We start from the raw sequence: 21699 nt of genomic DNA on the forward strand, positions 1-21699 counted from the left end.
CCCACCCCAAAACACCGAGCATTCTGATTGCCCCTATCACCAATCTGTTCTCTCTGGTGGTAATATTCCAATGCTGTTGTTTGTAAGCCCTTATTGGGGACTTTCTCCATTAATTATCAGTTAGTATCAATTAACAAGACAGTTACCTTTTAGAATATATATTTATTAAGGTGATTCAGTAAGAAAAGTTGTCCAAAACAAAATAAACAAAAAATGCTGGCAAACCAGGGGCACACTCTTACACAAGTACATACTCAGTCCAGAAAAAGCAGGCACCAACTTAGAGTACATGCAACAAATGGGATAATGCAACCCTTGAATGCCCTTTTGCTGGAAGTCGTTAAGCCTCCTCTTGCTTTCTGTGGGGCTCCATGAAGAACGCAGAAGTTGCCTTTCCTCACAAGGCCTAGTTTGACCTCAGCTCCCATTCCATGAACTGCCAACAGACGCTGTTGTTCCATGACCCTGGGAGAGTGCTCATGGGAAGTTCAAAAGTTCAACCCTTTGAGGTTCACAAAGTCAAGAAGGGAAGGAAACAGAGGCTCTTCTCAAGGAATTCTTCTCAGGAGCATGGCAGGGCAGCTCTCTCCCACTAGGTTAGTCTTTATACTTAAATGTTAGGTTTAGAACTAGATTGCTATTTTATTCCAATCCCAAATGAGTTTCCTTCAGCCAATTCCATGACATTGAATGTTTCGTGTTGTGGTGCTACACATGAATCCCTGAAACAGCATGGATTATACTGGACTAGAAGTCTGGATGCATGGGTTCTCTTGTCCCAACCCTATCACTAAGCAGCTGTGTAACCCAAATGGATCCCTTCGTTTCTCTGGGTCTCGATTTTCTCCTCAGCAAAAATGAAAAGATTGGGCTTCATAACTTCTAATGTCTCTTTCAACTCCAAAAGTTTATGTTTCCATGAATCATTTTGTGGAAAGATACAGGATAAGGAAATAACAGAATGTGAATTTCTTCCTCCTCTTTCAGTCACTTAAAATGTAACACAACCAGAGAGTCTCAAGAAATGCTTATCTGCTTGAGAAACCTAACTGGTTAAATCCCTGAAGGTATACTATAAAGAAGTAGGAAAAAACATTTAAATCATTAAGTAAAGTAAGAATGAGTCAGCTTTTGGTTGGCTCAAGGCTAGCAAATGAGAACACTGAATTTCAACTCTATTTCTGTGTGTTTTCCATCCCTGACTCTAGCGATGGTCAAATGAGTTAGCCTCTTGACCTTGGATCCCTCCCATAGAGTGGTGCTTACATCATTCACAGTGGTGGTGTTCAGGGTTAATGAGCTACGGTGTATGAAGTGCTCAGAGTGGAAAGAACTGTGCAGGTGCAAGGTAGAGAGTAGTATGCTAATAGAATATAATGAGTCTTTTCAGTTTTCAAACATGCAGGCCTAGTTAGGGTTTTTAGCTATGAATTAAAAACTACTGAAAATTAACTTTCCAAATGGAACAGTTAATCAAGTCCAGCTGTACTAATGGGTACCACCTGGAGTCAGACTGGCTTAGAAAAAGTGAAAGCTAATGTAGATGATGTACTGATACTAGGGCACTGGATGCTTTGCTGGAATGATTGTTACTTATCACTCTAGACCAATATTGAAATTTCCTGTTGAAAACATTACAACTTAACCATTTCATAACATTCATGCCATGGAACAGAACTAAGTTTCACTTTCTAGGTCACCCAACTGATATCTGACTTTCAATGCATGTTGTGATTTTCTTTGAACAGAATTGATTTAACTTAGTGTAATGTCAAACTGGATTTAGAGTCAGGAGAGACTTGCAGTGGATTTTTCAACATGAACACTTAAGAGCTGTGTAACCCCAGGCAAGTCACCCTCACCCAATTTCTCTGAATCTCATCTTCTACATCTATAAAATACCCTGAGTATCTACCATTCCAGGGTATCGAAAGAAACCAGCTGGTGTAATGGCTGGGCCATTGCTAAGGATCTTTGAAAGCCAAAGGAGAATGAGGAAGATAGAACAGGAAGAAAGGAAAATGTCCTGGTTTTCAAAACGCAGGGGTAGAATCTGAAAACCAAATGTCAACAATTAGTAAAGAGATGGTTACCTAGAACAGCCTAAAGCTTACATGGTTTGATCAAGAACATATCTCGTAAAATTAACCTCCTTTCCTTTTTTGATGGATGCTCTCGAGGGGATACATAAAGAGAATTCTATAGGCATAGCTTATATATCCTTCCTCTCTTTGACCACCTCTCCCTATCAAGTTAAAGGAAGTTCTGATACTCAAAAGAGGGGATGAGATAGAGCAAAAACAAGGGCTGTTTGTCCATTGAATGGCACACTACTAAGTTACTGCAAAGTCATTTCAGGATTGCACAAGTAGAAACCAACTGGAGATCAGAAAAGACCTAGTGTAAGAGGAAGTAGAATCTGAGTTGCGTTGTAAAGGAGAACAGGGATTTGACTAGGTCGAAGTGAGGAGGCAGCACATTTCAGATACTGGGGAAAGGTACTGCAAAGGAACAGAAGCAGGATTATCAGATCATAGATCAGTGGTTCATAGATATCAAGTTGGAAGAGACAATAGAGACCATTTAGTCCAACTCCTTCATTCTCCAGAGGAGGAAACTGAAGCCCAGAAAGCTTGAGAGACTTGGCCAACTTCTTGTAGAAACAGGATTTGAACTCAAGTCCTTCCTTTCAAGTTGAATTCTTTCCAAGAACACAATAAGACCTGAAATGTGGTTTACAGGGAATGGGGAGTCATTTTTGAAAGGTTTTCTATGTCAGACTGAAAAGTCTGTATTTTATTGTAGAGACAACAGGGAGCCATTTTAATAGGATGTGTGTGGGAGAGAGACAGAAAAACACACACACACACACACACACAGATGTGATCAGTTTTTCACATGGCTTCTTGATAGGTGCTTGGAAAAATCATTCTTAAAGATAACTGGAATTAGAGGCCATGGAGCCTTCTAAGGTTCAGTTTTTGTTTTTACTTTTTTCAATGTGTGGTGTTTTTCTTTTTAATGTAGAAATAGTATAATTATCACTTCCTTACCTAATTTTCCATTGGTAGGGCATTCCTTAATTAGAGGTAATATTTGAAGCAATATTTTTTCCTTTTCCAATGAGAAGCCTCGTTCTTTCAGTATTAGTGAGGCTCTCTCATGTGCAGAAAATGAGTACTAATTATGCCCAGCTCCAGGCAATCTCGGGCTCAAAAGCACCGCCAGCCTGTGTGTGCTGACTCTGCCTTGTTAATCACGAAATTGTGCATGTGCATAGCCTATCATCTCAGACCTGATAATGTCACATCACTGGGACAGAAAAGTTGTTCTGATTTTATCTGAAGTGACTCTGGCAATTTCATGTTTCATCTTAATGAGGTCATCCTGCTAGACCCTCTCCAACCACCAGCCACCCCCACAGCAGCTGAGTATGACCTCTCCCCATTCTATTATGGACACTGCTAGACTCAGGGTTTAGTCAAGCGGTGCTCTTTTCATTGTCAGTGCTCATTGTGGACCCCGTTAATCACACTCCTGCTTCTCCACTTATTCTCTCCCCATCTACCCTATACCCTTTCTCTGACTGTAAACTCTACAAGGAAAGAAACATTAATAGTAAGCTCAGCTTGAGGTTTCTAGGAGGTCAAATCCCATTACAGAGGACTGTCAGAGGGCATTAAAACCCTTTCCTCATACTGGAATTGTGTTATAACAAAAATTGCTTGGAGTAAATAGGCAAGTGAAGAGAACTTGGAGACTCCCCTGGCATAGGATTTGACCTGCAGCACTTTTCCACTAAAGAGGTCAAAACAATTTCACAGATTTTGTTTTAATCTCATGTTTTAGTAATTGTAATTATAACACTTTGAACTTATATTCCAATATTTAGATTCAATTACAAAAGATAGGATGAGAACTAGACCTCTGATTTCATTTCTATAGGGATGAAGAAACTCCTTCTACCAATGAAGGTCAGCACCTTCTCCACAGCTTAGAGATTTAGAGAGTTGCTTAGAGCACTGAGTGCTTCAGAGACTCTCTAGGGTCACACAACCAATATGTATCAAGGGCAAGACTTAAACTCAAGCCTCCCTGGTTCCAAGGCCAGCTGCCTATTGGTTATAACCATGTTTCCTATCTTCACTTCCATTTATTTTTAAAAAGCAGTCATTCCATCCTCTCATGTAATAGTTCAGAGAATATTAAATATGAAAGAATGTATATGATATATTTATATAACATGTAAATATACAATACATTTAGAACAGAAAGGGACCCAAGATATCACCTAATACAACCTTCATATTTTACAGATGAGGAAACTGAGGCAATCAAGGGCTAAATTACCTTGCCTAAGATCACAAGAAGTAAGTAGTAAAGTAGCAGAGCTTAATATTGAACTCAGACTCTGGCACCAAGTTCAGAGCTCTTTCCACTAAACCAGGCTACCTCTGTGGCAGGATAGTCTGTCCCAGAACTGTTTCTATCTTAACTCCATCTAAAATGATGTGATGTACAAGACATTACTAATACTACCACCACCAATAACTGACATTTAGTTCTTTAAGGAAATGCAAATGGCTTTCCAGACACTTTCTCGCTTGGTTCTCATGACAGTGTATGGACTTAGCTTTCTTTGGGGCCATAGGGCTTTTCCCATATGGACAATGGCAAAGGTATTGATTCTGGGCAAGGATTTCGAATGGCTAGGTGCCCTATTAGTCTCATTTTAAAATCTTTATTCTCAAAACAGAATGCATACATGCCACAGGGATAGTCTCAACCTCCATTCTCAGATGTCCTTGACTAAACTTTGGACCCACTGAATATATAATGGTAATATAAATGGGCACTACCACCTGGTTAAACAGCCATGAAACCCTTAGAACACATGAAACCCATTAGAAATCCTTTTCTTATAGCTAGATAGCATGATAGAGCCAGAAAGATCTGAGTTTACATTGGGCTCCAAATACTAGCTGTGTGAGCCTGAGCAGGTTACTTTACCAGTGTTGGCCTTAGTTTCCTCAACTGTAAAATGGGAACAATAATAAGAGTATGTTGTTGTGAGGATCAAAGGAGATATAGGTAACACTCTTAGCATGGTGCCTATCATGTACTAGGTGCTTCCTGCTGTACATTATTCCTTCCTATGAAGATCTGTATACTCATCCCTTTTCTGCACTGTGATGCTATACATGTTCCAAATATTCTCTACACCCTAAAAAACTATGCCAAATATGCTCATTCCCCTGCTGCCAAAATTCTGCCTTCTCATTTATTTCTCAGTAGAGCTTAATTTCCACCCAAAGGGGATTTCTTCAGCTGCACATTGTAATGTTGTTGCCTTGAAAGAGATTTTATGAAATACATCCTTTCTGCTCAGCAAATAAAATGGGATCTAGAGAATTCATGAATTATTTGGGCTTCAAACGATTCCGAATAAAGGACTGCTAGTTAGCAGAGACAGGAATGCTAATGACTTCTAGGAACAAGCATCTTCTGAGAAGACAGTTGGAAATATGTTTGCAACAGCCAGCTTTCAAGAAAGAAAAAGAAAAGAAACAGAAATGGTGAAAAATCTCTGTTGGTGAAACCAAGAGAAAGTATCAATTATCTAATGTCATGTCATTATAGTCATTGGGAACCACACAATGTCAGATAACTAACTTGCTCCCATACTAGCTGTAAAGGTGGGATCTAGATAAGACCTGATTAATCCCTAGGCAAGTGCTGATTGTCCAATAATGAGCATGTGGCCAGGAAGCCTTGTGTTGACAGACAGCTCTTCCAGGACAGGACCTAATTTGCAAGAAGAGCACTTCCCTCAGGGGTGTGCTGACTCAGAAAGTGGATGGAGGGAGTCAATCCAGGGTTGTTGTTACTAGATAAATGAATAACCTTCTGCACGAAAAGTTATAGATCTGATCGATAAAGGAGACATATTTCAAAAATTATTCCCAAGGATATAGTAACTGCCTTAGATTTGCTATTTAAAATATAAATCAATAGGGACCTAGCATCAGCAATATGAAATGTGCTAAAACTTTTACGCTTAGATTGTTCCAGCTATTCTGAACTCCATGTTGCCTGAAGGCCTTCTATGTCTGGGTGTCAAGGAATGGGCAACTGCCCATGACTCTATAGTCAAGCCCTGAACATCTAATGTGTCACCAAAGATTTTAAAGACAACACAACTCCAAATATTTGTCTATGTGTTTGCAAGATAAAGCATAATTAAGTCTGTAATCAATAAGAGGAAATTTAGACAACCATATTTCATCATAGGAACAGAGATACTGTATGGATTTCTGACTAGGATTTCTATAATCCAGAGTGCTTGTGGAGTTAATTCAATGTGCTTCTACTTGCCTGTATTTGCACTTGTCTGTCAATAAGCAATTTTAAAGCACCTACTATGTGCATGCCATGGTGCATAGATACATCCCTCATATGTGGAATATGCAAGTATAGGCAGACTTTTGACAGAATTCAAGTCAATTAACATTAAGTGCCCACTATGTTAAAGGTCCCAACAACACCTGTTAAAATGAGTTGCCAATGAGAGCAAGGCTGAGAATATGGACACAAGGGTGACTTTAAGATCACTGGAATGGCCAGGAAGGGTATGGGAAAACATTGGACTTGGGTCACTATTGCCACTTCCAACCACAGTTAGAGTGGGAATATAGGAATTTGAGAAGCTTTAAGGAACAAAAAACATACTTCACACAGGCAGTGATATCAACCACTCACATGGAGGAAACAAAGAGGACAATGAGGAAGCCAAGTTTAATAATATCTGATGTTTCCAGACTCCATCCTGTGATCAGCTGCATCCCTTGGACCATTGTCTGGCTAAATGATTTCATAGAATAGTAATGACTGAGGAAGACCAAAGGATGAAGCATCTTGGAAACTGGACATGCCATGGGGAATGAGTGAGGGTTGGTTGTTGTCAGTTGATGGGGAGACAAAAGACGTATCTGGTGAGGGGCCAAGGGGAGCTCTTCCTTTGTGTGAGGCCGAGGCTAGAGCTGGGATAGCATAGCAAGAGAAAGAGAAAGATTTCATTCCATGAGTGGCCAAACCCAACCTTCAGCTGTAAGCCAGAGCACCTCCAGCATAAAGCATGCCTGTGGTGATGGGAAGCTTTTAAACAAGCTGTTGGGATAGAGCACATCTGAGGCAAGTCAGGAAGGAGATGGATCACATTCTGAGCTGAGGGAGACAAATGTTAAGAAGAATTGTTTTCACTGCTGTGGGGAGAGCTGTCAAAATTTGCAAGCAAAGCAACTTCCTGGAGACATGCTTTCAGACTCTCATAAAGGGGCAACTGGAACCGAGTCCTGTACTTGCTTCATCTATTTTTTAAAAAGGCTGTAATAACAGTGTCCACCTCATTCCATCCCCCAGAGATGCCTGCAGTGGTACAGATGGTATTCTTTGGTATCAATATGGCTGAGTTACTTTTCATGAGCCCTGCAAAGTTCTTAGGCTATCTGTCCCCTGCTGCTGCCCTTTCCAAACAATAATATTAATAATGGCTAATTAATAGCTAATGTAGCACTTTAAGGTTTGCATATTATCTCATTTGATCCTCACAACCCTGCAAAGTAGGTACTATTAACATCCTCATTTTCTAGACAGAGAAAGTTAGATGGACAGAGTTAGAGTGATTTATCCAGGGTCGCAGCTAGTAATTTTCTGAGGCAAGATTTGAATTTAGGTCTTCCTGATTTCAAGACCTGAGCTCTAATCACTATGCTACCTAGGCTGTGGCTTTGATATGTGTTTGTCCTTAGTTGCTGAAGAAGGCCATGCCATCAGAGAAATGATGACATGATTTGCACTTGACTTTGTTTTGAGTGAGAGAGGGCTGTGCAGGTCACCAGCCTCACTTCTCCTCCAGGGCCATCTGAATCCAGTGACCAGATATTCATCAGAATGACTGGAGATGACCCAGGATGAGGCAGTTGGGGTTAAGTGACTTGCCCAAGGTCCCACAGCTAGTGGGTGTCAAGTGTCTGAGGTGAGATTTGAACTCAGGTCCTCCTGACTCCTGCACTGGTGCTCTGTCCACTGCATCACCTAGCTGCCCCAACTTGCGGCTTTGATACCTTTGATTGGAAGAAGTCTCCCTATCAGCAAGTCAGTTAACAGCACTTATTAAGCACTTATAGGCACTGGGATGCAAAACAAAAAAAGGTAAAAATATTTCCTTCCCTCGAGAGGGAAAGGGGGAAAGTACATGTAAACAATTACATGTGTATGATATATGTAGACCAGTTAGATTTTAACCTTGGAGGGAAGAGGGGAAACAAGTATTTACTAAGCTCCTAGTATGTTCCAGGTACTATACTAAGCACTTTGCAAATATTACCTCATCTTCACAACAACCCTGTGAGACAGGTGCTACTTTAATAATAATTCCACAATAATTCCACAGTTGAAGAAACTGAGGAAAAGACAAGAGCAAATGACTTGCCCAGGGTCACACAGCTAGTACCTGAGACCAAATTTGAACTCAGGTGTTCTTGCTTCTGGGCCTCATGTTCTATCTGCTGCACTAACTGACTGCCCTTAAGGGATTGAGGAGGTGGGGGAGGGGCTGCAGGAGAAAGTGAAATTTGAAGTGAGTCTCTCTCTCTGCTGACTATACACTAACTTGCTACTAGTCTTTTCATGGGAATCCCTGAATTTCTCTGACTCACCTAACCCTTGAAGTCATCATCAGTCACTGGTTTCCACTTCCATCTTTCTTGGGAATCCTTCTTGGGAATCTCTTTCTTAATGGGAAAGACAGAGAGAATAGTTCCTGTGCTGACCGCTTAATGTCTTCACCTTCTAGTCTTTGAATGTTGAGAGAGGAGTACTAGTGATAACAGTGCCCAAGAACCCAAGCAGAGTCAGAAAATGAACCCCCATAGAGCCTAAAGTCAACTTCCTCTATCATAATTCTTTGAAGCTTAGGCCTCACTTTGTGAAATGAAAACTCCCCCTGGCTTTGGAGACTTTAAAGTTGCCTTTCTTGACCCAGTTTTCTCCTCTGTGTCATGGTTTCCTCCTACATAAAATGGCAATAAATTCTTTGTGGGGTCAGTGATAGAAAAGTAATGGGTTAGGGGTACATAAGAACCTACATTTTCAAACAAGGCCAGTATTTGTGGCAGCTAATTGGTACAGTGGGTAGAGTTTTAGACTTGATAATATGAGGAAAATGCTACCAGTACCATCCACCTCAGAAGGCTGTGTTGAGAAAAGCACTCTGTAAACCCTCAAGTTCTGTACAAAGATGGATTACAGCTACACTTGGTGACAAATGGAATAATGGATGTGAAAATTCTTTGACAAATGTAGATGTCCACCTCCATGGGAAGTCACAATGACAATATTATTGTATTATTTCCCATGGTTACAGGGTACCTGCTTAGAAGCAAGCTGTTGAGGTTTGACAGCTGAATGACACTTTGCAGTTTGGTTATCTAGAATGGAGATCTTTGCCCAGGGATAGTATTTCCTGGCAGCTAGCTGGGGTAGTGGATAAAGTGAAGGGCCTGGAGATAGAAAGACTTGAATTCAAATGTGACCTCAGATACTTACTAACTGTGTGATCCTAGGCGAACCACTTAACCTATTTGCCTCAATTTCTTCCTCTGTAAAATATACTGGAGAAGAAAATGACAAACCACTCCCATATCTTTGTCAAGAAAAACCCAAAGGGGGTTATAAAGAGTTGGACATGACTGAAGAAACTGAACAACAAGAAGTGTTTCCTGGCATGGCTTATTCTGTGCCCTTGACTGTCTTCCAGCTGACTGTAAGGCAGAGAGGCTGTGCTGATTCAACAAATTATCTGATGGTCCCTCTTGGACAAACTATGGACTTCAGTTCCTTCAGCACTTGTTAAATGGTCTGGGGGACTTCTGACAATTCTCTTGGCCTGCAGGGCCGAAAGGGCTTCCTTGATGATCAAATGCATAAGCCTAGGCTGATCATTTCTGGGTCATCAAAAAGGACTATATTAAATTTAAAAAATGACTACAATGTGCTTCTTCATCTCATTCCTTTGGAAACTGGGTTGTACAAGGCCTCGTGAGATCTGGCCCAGTTGACAAGACAGTCATTGAACAGAGGGTGAGAGCATGAGCAACATCTCAAGGAAAGCAAGCCTGCTTTAGAATCAGATCACTTCTGACACCAGCTATGTGACCTTTGGCAAATGATTGTCCTTTTCAAGTTTGTTTTCCCCTCTGTCAGTTGAAGAGGATGAACTAGAATAAGGATTCTTAGCCTTTCTGTTGTCATGGCCCCCTTTGGTAGCCTGATAAAGCCTAAGGATCCCTTCTTAGGATACTGTGTTTAAATTAGTAAAAATAAAACAAATGGAATTATAATGGGAACCAATGGTATTTAAATAAAGATTTTTTTTTGTCCTAGCCAAGTTCACAGACTCTTGGCATTTATTCTTTGGAACCATGGTTCCTTAGGTTAAGAACCCCAGGACTAGACAATCTCTAAGATCCCTTCTATCTCAATTGTTCTATGAGACAATGGGGGTTATATACTCTGTAATGTACTTTGTTAAGACCCAAACTACAATTCAAACTTGTGGTTTTCTTTTATCAGCAGGATGGCAGAGACTCTTCTGTCCATGGTGCTGCCTTAAGACCCAAAGTCATTACATGTGTAGGATCAAGGTGTCATAAACTCAGACATGGAAGGAAACTTGCAGGATTGTAGGATCATAGCTATAGAGCTGAAAGGAGCCCATTTTATGAAACCCCTTTCTTTTTCAGATGAAGAAACTGAGGTCTATAAAGGTTAAGTGATTTACCCAAGGTCACACATGACAGAGACAAGTATACTACAAAGGAGCTAATTTTAATTATGAGCCAAGATTTGAACCTAAATCTTATAATGCCAAGTCCAGTATTCTTTTTATATACCATGCAATAGGTCAATATTTCAATTTCAGAGAATCTAGAATAATAGAGAAAATTCAGAGAAATCACCTATTTAATATTTTTATTTTTCCCAATTACATGCAAAACAACTTCTTATCATTTTTTAGAATTTTTCTCTCACCCTGCCTCCTTCCCTCTTCATTGAGAAGACAAGCAATTTGACATAGGTTATATATGTGCAGTCATGTAAAACATATTTCTATATTAGTCATGCTGTGGAAGAAAACACAAACCAAAAGAGTAACAACCTCCCCCACCCCCCCAAAAAACAAAGGTTAAAAAAAGGATGCCTCAGAATTGTCTTGGATCATTGTATTGCTGAAAATAGCTGTCATTGACAGTTGATCATCATACAATACTGCTGTCACTGTGTACAATGTTCTTCTGATTCTGCTCATTTCACTTTGCATGAGTTCATATATGCCTTCCCAGGTTTTTCTGAAACCACCTTGTGTGTCACTTCTTATAGTACAATAGTATTCCATCACAATTATATGCCACAATTCATTCATCTATTCCCCAATTGATGGGCATCTCCTCAGCTTCCAATTCTTATCCCCTAAGAATTTGTCATTTTCTTTTTCCTATCATATTAGCCAATTTGACGGGTATGAGATGGTACCTCAAAGTTTTTTTCATTTGCATTTTTCCAATCAATTAAAATCTAAAGCATTTTTTTCGTATGGCTATAGAGACCTTTGATTACTTTGTCTGAAAACTACCTGTTCATATCATTTGGCCATTTATCCACTGGGGAATGGCTCTTATTTTATAAATTTGACTCAGTTCTCTATATATTTGAGAAAGGAGGCCTTTATCATAGAAACTTGCTGTAAATTTTTTTATAGTTATGGTCATTATTTTCCCCAGTTATCCTTCTCTCCCTCCTTCTCTCTCTCTCTCTCTCTCTCTCTCTCTCTCTCTCTCTCAACTCTGTCAGTCCACAAAAATTGCTTCTGACTACTGCCTCTCCCAATCTACCCTCCCTTCTATCACTCTACTTCCTTCTCTCATCTCCTTCCTTTCCTACTTTTCTGTAAGTCAAGATAGATTTTTACACTCAATTGACTGTGGGTTATTCCCTCTTTGAGTCAATTCCCATGACAGTAGGGTTCAAACAGTCCTCCCATCTCCCTCCTCCTCCCCTTCACTGTTAAAACTCTTTCTTGCCTCTTTTATGCAAGATAATTTACTCCATTCCAAATCTCCATTTCTCCTTTTCCCAGTACATTCCTCTTTCTCACTCCTTTAATTTCTTTTAGATGTCATCCCATCACATTCAAATCACACCCATGCTCCTTCTAAGTGCACCAATAATGACAAAGTTCTTAGAAGTTGTAAGTATCTTCCCAGGTAGGAAAGAAAGCAATTTAACCTTATTGAATCCATTGTGGTTTCTTTTTCTTATTAACCTTTTTATTCAGTCTTGTATGTGAATGTAAAATTTTCTGTTTAGTTCTGGTCTTTTCATCAGGAATACTTTAAAGTCTTCTATTTCATTAAATGCCAATTTTTCCTCTGAAGGATTATACTCAGTTTTGCTGGGTAGGTAATTCTTGATTATAATCCTAGTTCCTTTGCCTTCCATTTCAAACCTCTGATCCTTTAACAAAGAAGCTGTCAAATTTTATGTTATCTTGTCTATGGCTTTTGATATTTGAATTATTTCTGTCTGCTTGCAATATTTTCTCCTTGACCTGAGAACTCTGGAATTAGGCTCTAATATTCCAAAGAGTTTTAATTTGGGGATGTCTTTCAGGAGGTGATATGTGGATTCTTTCAATTTCTATTTTACCTTCTGGTTCTGGAATATTAGAGCAGTTGTCCCTGATAATTTCTTGAAAAATTGTAGCTAGTCTCTTCTTTGATCATGATTTTCAGGTAGTCAATCATTCTTAAATTATTTCTCCTTGATCTATTTTCCAGATCAATTGTTTTTCACTAAATTCATCTTTTTTTAAATTATTTTGATTTTGTTTTATTGTTTCTTGATGTCTTTTGGAATCATTAGCTTCCACCTTCCAATTCTAATTTTTACAGAATTATTTTCTTCAGTGAATTTTTGTCTATCCTTTTCCATGTGGCCAATTCTGTTCTTTAAAGTGTTCTCTTCAATGGATTTTTTGTACCTTTTTTACTATTTGGTCTATTCTGGTTTTTAAGATTTTATTTTCTTCAGTACTTTTTGTGCCTCCTTTACCAAGCAGTTGACATAATTTTTTTTGTATTACTCTCATTTCTTTTCCCAAATTTTCCTCTGGCTCTCATTTAATTTTTTAAATCCTTTTTGAGTTTTTCCAGGACTTCTTTTTTTGGGTTTGAGACCAATTCACAGCTTTCTTTGAGGCTTTGGATATAGGAGTTTTGACTTTGTTTTCTTCTCATGAGCTTGTGTTTTGATCTTCCTTGTCACTATAGTAACTTTCTCCAGTTATGTTTCTGTTGTTGTTGTTGGCTCATTTTTTCCAGCCTATTTCTGAACTTTTCACTTTATGTTAAAGTTGGGCTCTGCTCCCAGTATGATGAGGATACTGTCCCAAACTTGAAGTTTTTTGTGTAACTATTTTTAAAAGTAGTTCTGGGGGTCTATAAGTTTTCAGTTCTTCTGAGGTGATGTGATCTAAGGAGAGATATGTTTACTACTCTCCTAAACTGGGAGTGACCATAAGCCCTCTTTTCTGCCCAGGAACTGTGAACAGCCTCCTGTTTCTCTGTTGCCACAAACTCTGGTGGCTAGTGCTCCTCCTGACCCCAGAATTTAAACCCAGGACTATAACCTAGATCTGCATATGAGCAATGCAACAGAGTCCTGCACCCAGTGCCAGTGAAGAGACCTGTCCAATCTCCTTCTGATCATTTGTCTGACCCCCTTATTGTCTGTGGGCTGAGAGCTCCAGAAACTGCTTCTGCAAAATCATTTGTCTTCAAAGCCTGCTTCTGGCTTGTGATGGGCATGGCCCACTGCTGACTGCCTTGTACAGGGGATCAGAGGCTCCCTGCTAGCTTGTCAAGACAGGGCCTGCTGCTGAATTACATGGTTATTACCTGCATTAGATTGTACTCCACCCTTACCCTAGTGTGACAGACCTTTTCCTCCAAACTTTCTAAGTTGTATTAGGCTGAAAAATTATTTCATTGTATCCTTTTGTAGGTATCAAAACCCACATGCTAAACTTCATTTTGAGGTGTTATTCAGAATTGTTTGAGTTCTTCCATGGCCTGAGCCCATTGAGTGGGCTGGGATACAGAAGCCTTGACTTCTGTGTCTTTCCCTGATGGTAAGCATTGTTCTTCCTCATCAGAAAGGAAGGGAGGAAATACCTGTTCACCAAGAAAGTAACCTTCTAAAGTCTTATTTCTTTTCCCTTTTCTGGGCATTTTCCCAGCCAGTGACTTGACTTCTGAATATTCTCTTCACACCCACTTAGCCTCCTGCTCCTCCCAGCCAGCGCTTGGGATCTGAGATTCAAATGCTGCTTCCCAGCCTCAGGGCTTTGGGTGGGGGCGGGGCTGCTATTCAGTGTGAGATTAAGTTCAGGTGCTGGGGGGGGGGCAGGGCCACCACACAGGGCTCAGTTCCCTCAGGGGGTTTATGCAGAGACCTTCAACAATGGATCCGGCTTCTGCCTGCTTGGGGAGCCCAGGTCTGCTCCTGCCTCTGCTGCTGCCTCCCGAGGGGGTCTGAGTTATGGGGGCACCCCACTCCCCTCTCAACCCGCCAAAGAGACCCTCTCACTGACCCCCGTCACCTGTGGGTGGAGGGACCTATGCGGCCTCTGGAGATTCTGTCCCTGAAGCCTGCTCGGATCTGCTCCCTGCTCGGATCCGCTCCTCTTGGCGCTTCGAGGCCAAGGCAGGGCTGGGCTCTGCTCCGCGTCTGCAGAGCGACGGACCTTTTGCGAGAGGTTTGCAGGGCTCTCTGGAACAGAAATCTCATCTGCTCTGCTGTTCTGTGGCTTCTGCTGCTCCAGAATTCGCCGGGGGTTCTTTTTTACAGATATTCTATAGGTTGTGGGTTCGGAGCTAGTGTATGTGCATCTTTCTACTCCACCATCTTGGCTCTGCCCCCCTAGAACTGTTTGAAGGGGAATTTGGAAGAGCTCAGGAGAGTCCCTGCCTTTACTCCACCATCTAAGCTCCATCTCATCAGAGAAATCATCTAGCCCAATAACTTCATTTTGTAGGAAACTGAGGTACAGAGAGGTACAGTAAGTTAATGCTCTTTAGTCTGAAAAAAAAACATCAGAAGTATCCTTTCTGAATTCTGACCAGTTTTTACAACTTTCTTGGAAAATGGGCATCCAACCACAATTTAAAGTTATTCAACGATGAGAAATTCACCCTAAGACAGTCCATTCTATTTTTAGACTTGAACAATGCTACATGCATACTCAATGTATAATTTCTGATGATCATAGGTGATTTCTTGAGGCATTGATGGCTTGTGCTACAAGGTAAGAAGACTCAGTATGGTTCTTCATAAGAAAGTTAAAAATGGTGACTTCCTTTTTTAATTCCCCTCCTCTCCTTTCCAAAGCAGCCAATATCTATAGCTATCAAAGGTTTCCCCCCAAATCAAAATGTTTGAGCCTGCCCTCCCTGCATAGTACATAAAGTGACCTGCCTCTATCTAGTTCTTATATATAATTATCACCTTTATTCATTTAGAATTTACTGAATATCTAATATATGGAAGTCCTTAGGCCTGATAGTGTGTGTCTTAATCTAAAGGATCTAATGAACAAATGCACGCTGAGGATAAGTAGCTTGAAATGTTGGTGTTTCCAAGAAAATACACTTTTTAACATCTAAAAATACTTTAATCCCAAATACAGGAGTTCCAAATGGTAAAATTTCAGCAATTTCTGATCAGTGGGTGGAAAAGATGTTTTGAATAAGGTGGGAGCAAAGCCTTTAAATATATCATGAAAAGTTACAGTGAATGAGACTAGTGTGGGTGTTCAGTCGTTCATGCTACAAACACTGTACTTACCAACACTGAGAGAGGAAGAAAGATACATGACAGAGATGACCTCCTACCTCATAAAACTTAATGTTTAGTGAGGGTAAGGAGAAATAACCTATTTTGTGTGATAGCTATTTATGGTATGTGATGAGAGACACAAAGTCCTTAGGAAATTTCCAAGAAGGGAGATAATTTCTGGCTGGGGTAATAGGGCAAGCTTCTTGGAACACATGCCATCTAGGTTGAGCTTTAAAGTATGAAAAGGATTTCAATAGGCAAAACTTAGGTAGGCCCAAAAGATTTTCCAAAAGAACAGGCAAGAGCTATGACTGAAGGAGACACATTTGGCAATGGTGTGCAGGGAAAAATTGAGTGGGGAAAAGATCAAAGGAGGAAACCTCAATTATGAAAGCTTATTATAATACAAAATAGTTGTCTGTTATTTTTCAGAATCATTGAATGTAATATTTTGTTTAATCAAACATTCAGAGCATTTTGAGGGAGAAGAATAAGAATTTTTTTTCAAGACTTAAAGGAACTGATCCTAAGTGAAGTGAGCAGAACCAGGAGAACACTGTACACAGTAATAGCAACATGATGTGATGACCAACTTTGATAGATTTAGCTCTTCTCAGCAATACAATGATCTAAGACAATTCCAAAAGACTTTTATGGAAAATATTATCCACATCCAGAAAAGAACTATGGAGTCTGAATGCAGATCAAAGATGCTATTTTCTGTCTTCTTTTTCTTTCTCATGGTTTTTCCCTTTTGTTCTGATACTTTTTTCACAACATGACTAATGTGGAAATGTGTTTAATATGATAGTAAATGTATAACCTATGTCAGACTGCTTGCCTTCTTGGGGAGAGGGGAAGAGGAGAGGGAGAAAAAAATTGTAACTCAAAATCTTACAAAAGTGAATGTTGAAAACTTTCTTTTTATGCAATTGGAAAAAAATAAAACACTATTAAATGGGGAGAAAGAGGTATACCAGAAAAAAAAGAAAAGAAAAATGTTCAAAATAATTTTCATAAAGATTTCAGACAAGGAAAAAAGATATTTTTGCCCCCTTTCTTCCCTTTCCTGAATCTAATTTGACTTGAATTAGCTAGACCCCTGACTCCAAGCATCTCTCCATCTTTCCTATGACACATGCCTCACAGAATAGTCAGAAGACAAGCTTATAATAAGGCAGTGAGTATATATCTGGTGGGTAGTGATGCTCATAATTCATAGAAATAGTTCAATCATTCAGCTTCATCTCTGAAAATGAATGCCATGAGGACAAGAAGAACAAACCATTCTTCACATAGATGTATTTGTTCAGCAACTTCCTGAAGAACATTTCCCAAAAATGCCTGAATGATACTGTGGAAAATGGAAGTATTGAGTTTAGGAGTCATATAGTCCACAATGAAGATTCTGAAATAGGTCAAATAGGAGGACACTACCCCTTGGAAGGAAACCTTATGCCAATTCAAGACAGAAGCAAAATTCAGACCATACTCTGTAAGTTAGGGTTTGCTGCAAAGTTGAATGAAGTATCATGAGAAGATTGGTGGGCATGGTTAGAGCCTAAAGACGACTAAAGAGCTGCATAACTCTTTTCTGCATTTTAAAGGAGGGAATGGACTTGTTGGCATGGCTACAGAGAGCAGGCGTTCTCCTGGGTGAGAACTCAATCACCTCATTCTGCTCTCTGGAGTCAAGCAAAAGAAATCAAATCCATCCATAAAGATCCAGGAAAGAACTATCATCCTGAACCTTAGTTTTTGCTCTTTAGATAGGTTTTAGACTAATACAAAGAACTTCCTATAATTTAAAGCTACTTAATATTGAAAACAGATGTCTCCTGGGACAATTATTTATCATTTGATGTCTTCAAGTCCAGGCTAAGCAGTCACTCATGGATGTAATAGAGAGAATTCATGCAGCAAGTAGATATAGGAATTATGTGGCATTATATAATGAACAGTATTCTGGACTTTGATTCAAAAAGACCTGACTTCAAATGCTTTCTTAGATTAAGCATGTAACTCTGGGCCAGTCACTTAATGCCTAGGTTTCTCCATTTCCCCATCTGTAAAATGGGGTTAATAGCCCCAACCTTGGGTTGTTATAAAGTGAAATTGTAATAAGAGCAAACATTTATATAGCACTATTAGGTTTGCAAATTACTTCACTTAAGTTAACTCATTTGATTAACTTCCAACAACCCAGTGAGATAGGGAGTGGAATGGCAGGAATAATCACTGAGATAGCATCTCCTATGTGCCAGACGCTACACTAAGTGCTTTATAAATATTATTTCCTTAGATCCATATGGCAATCTGAAGAGGTAGACGCTATTATTATCCCATTTATACTTAAAGAAAGTGGGTCAAACAAAGATTAAGTCCAGGGTCATATAGCTAGGAAGGATCTGAGGTTTGATTTGAATTCAGATCTTCCTGACTTTCCAAGCCCATTGCATCACCTATCTCATAGGTAGGTGCTATTATTATCCTTTATTTTACAGATGTGAAAAGATAGGCACAGAGAGGGTAGATGACTTGATCACGTAAGTAGTAAATGTCTAAGGAGAGATTAGAACTTGTCTTCCTGAGTCCAAATGCAAAACTTCATCTACAGAAATGAACAGTTTTCAGATGAAGAAATTAAAGCTATCTATAGTCATGTGAAAAAATGCTCTAAATCACTATTTATTAGAGAAATGCAAATTAAAACAACCCTGAGGTACTACCTCACATCTATCAGAATGGCTAATATGACAGAAAATGGAAATAATAAATGTTGGAGAAGAAGTGAAAATATTGGAATACTAATATGTTGTTAGTGAAGTTGTGAACTGATCCAACCATTCTGGAGAGCAATTTAGAAATATACTCAAAGGACTATAAAACCGTGCACATCCTTTGATCCAGCAATACCACTACCAGGTCTGTGTTCCAAAGAGATTATCATAAAAAAAAGAAAAAGGACCCACATGTACAAAAATATTTATAGCGACTCTGTTAATGGTGACAAGGAATTGGAAATTGAGGGAACACTCATCAATTGAGGAATGACTGAACAAGCTGTGATATATGAACATAAGGAAATACTATTTGCTATAAGGAATGATAAACAAGCAGAATTCAGAAAAACCTGGAAAGACTTACATGAACTGATGCTGAGCAAAATGAGAACATTGTATACAATATCAGCAACACTGTGTGATGATCAACTATGATAGACTTAGATCTTCCCAGCAATACTATGATCCAAGACAGTTCCAACAGACGCATGATGGAAAATGCTATCCACATCCAGAGAAAGAACAGTGAAGTCTAAATGCAGATCAAAGCATACTATTTTCCCTTTTTCTTTTGTTTTTTCTTTCTCATGGTTTCTCCCTTTTGCTCTGATTCTTCTTTCACAATCTGACTAATGTAGAAATTTGTTTAGCATGATTTTGCATGGATAACTGATATGAGATTCCTTGCTTTCTTGGAGGAGAGGGGAGGAAAGAGAGGAAGGGAGAAAAACATGAAACTCAAAATCTTACAAAAATGAACAAAATTTTGTTCTGTTCTGGTTTCTTTCTTTCTCATACATACCTTTGTTATCTTTTCTGGGATATAACAGGATTTTCTAATTCATGTCAAACTTTCTGTTTTTTATAACATGAGAGCCTTAATTTTAATTTGATAAACAAATGGATTAGTTTGTATCTTAATACTCTGGTTTGCCAACAGATAAACAGCATATTCTGCATTGCTTCCAGAACAGCTGACATTTTTTGAACCAAATCTAGCCTAGAAAGAAGCTGAAATAGCTGATTCCCGATTTTTTTTTTCAAACATAAGATGAAACTCCAGCCTTCAGACAGTCCTGTCATTGATCTGTGTCTTTTATCTTCCATGAAAGCAACCCCCATGAAAATCACCATGCTCTGGGTTTAACAAAACAGCAGAATGATTTTTGCCTCTATTTAAAGCTTTCCCCCAACTATTTCTCCCTCTCCCTGGATTAAGGAATACACATAATATCTAGATTAAGGAATACACATGATATCTAGTGAAGTAACGGACTACTGAACCCATAGAATTCACTGGGTGCCTCGTAGAGTCTACAGAGAGCCATGTCAGAAATACTCCACACTAAGGAGAATGGAACTTCCTAAAACAGGACCACTGAACAGCACTGAAGTGCAGCATTCAATGAGATTAAAAACACATATAAGAAGCACTAAAAGATGGGAAAATATTCAATTATTAAGATCCAATTATAGGAACATCGCACTAATGAGATCCCTGGAACACTCAACTGCACATAGCTACTGCTGTTGGGCAAGGTACCAGGGGAGTTTGCTGGCTTCTCCAATTTTCATCAAAGTCTGAATTTAAAAGGACACACCCTTTAATTCCAGATCTACCTAGAATTTCACAACTACTTGTTCCCTTGGCTCCAATTATAAGGGACTGTCTCAACTCTCCTTTGTGTCTTTGGTTATATGGCCCTTTTCACACACAATAAACACCTTTTCTTATCATCCCCCAAATCAACCTCCTTATTCAATCCAAATATATCCAAGACCCCTTGCTGTTTTAAAGATGTCCAGCTTGCCCTTCCTTGTCCTCCCTACTTCTTCATTTTTGAGGCATCCTTCAAGGCTCATTTCATGTCCCATCATCTCCCCTAAGGAGCCAGCCACAGCAATGTCTCCTTTCTCTTATTCCTATTATATTTCTGTTTCCTGCATGGTGTATTTCAAAAGGGCATTGAACCTGAAATCACAAGATCTAAGCTTGAATCCCAGTTTTCCCACTTACTATCTCTGACCAGGCCTCAGTTTCCTCATCCGTAAAATGAGAATATGTAACCCTTCTATGTTATATTATCCTAAGTCATTCTCTGTGGCACAATTAAACACTTTGTTCTGTCAGGAAAAAATGCTATTATTCCATGTACATGCTGCCGAGTTAATTGTTTAATGGAAATTGTTTAATAGGAATCCCCAATTAGGTAGGAGATTATTTCTGAGGAAGATCCATGCTCCATATAGCTGTTGTGCTCTCCATAGAAGCAAGAACACATTAGAGCTTCAATGGTCACTCCTTACAGATTCCTGGAATGGTCTTAACATCATACAGCATTTTCCTGTAAGTCTCACACCATTCCTGAATTGTAATGACTGGAGAGAAGCCAGCAGTGGGCTAAAGTCCAACATAGTAGTGAAAAGCAATTAGAGAGAAGGTCACTTCTCCTGAATTCCGTGATTAGAAGAGAGAGCCCAAACTTCCATTTAGAATGCCAAACAACATTAAGCAAAACACAACATTCCATAAAGGGTGTCCTTGTTTGCAATAGTTTGGGAATAAGGGAAGGTAATAGCAATAAGAAAATAAAACTGGGGCAGAAAAGATGATGATTCAGTCAAGTGAAAGGTGGAGAGGCAGAATGCCTTCTACTTAAAGAGACTTTGAGTGTCCAAGTGGCAACAGACAGTCCATAAACACCCAAGTTCAAGTCATAGCTCCACTTCTTTCTAGTTATATAAGACGTGGGTGTGAGCAAATTGTTTTTGCCTTAATAAGGCTTAGTTTTCCAATTTGTAAAACTAGGAATAATACTGTTTCCACAACCTACATTACAAGTCTATTGTGAGCCAAGTCTTTCATATGCTATAGAGCTAAAAAAAAAATGGGGGAAGGTAATTATTACTTACAAAATATGAACTTCACATAATCCTAGACTAGGAAGAACCAGTAAAGGTC

At 39.3% G+C, this 21699-nt stretch overlaps 1 protein-coding gene across 1 annotated transcript in view; it reads left to right on the forward strand.

The window, feature by feature from the left end:
• Nucleotides 1-21699, forward strand: part of ATRNL1 (attractin like 1) — a 1361117-nt gene that overhangs the window by 1227453 nt on the left and 111965 nt on the right. The gene's annotated exons all lie outside the window — the stretch shown is intronic.

This window comes from Notamacropus eugenii, chromosome 1 (assembly GCF_028372415.1).
Source record: "Notamacropus eugenii isolate mMacEug1 chromosome 1, mMacEug1.pri_v2, whole genome shotgun sequence".
NCBI lineage: Eukaryota > Metazoa > Chordata > Mammalia > Diprotodontia > Macropodidae > Notamacropus > Notamacropus eugenii.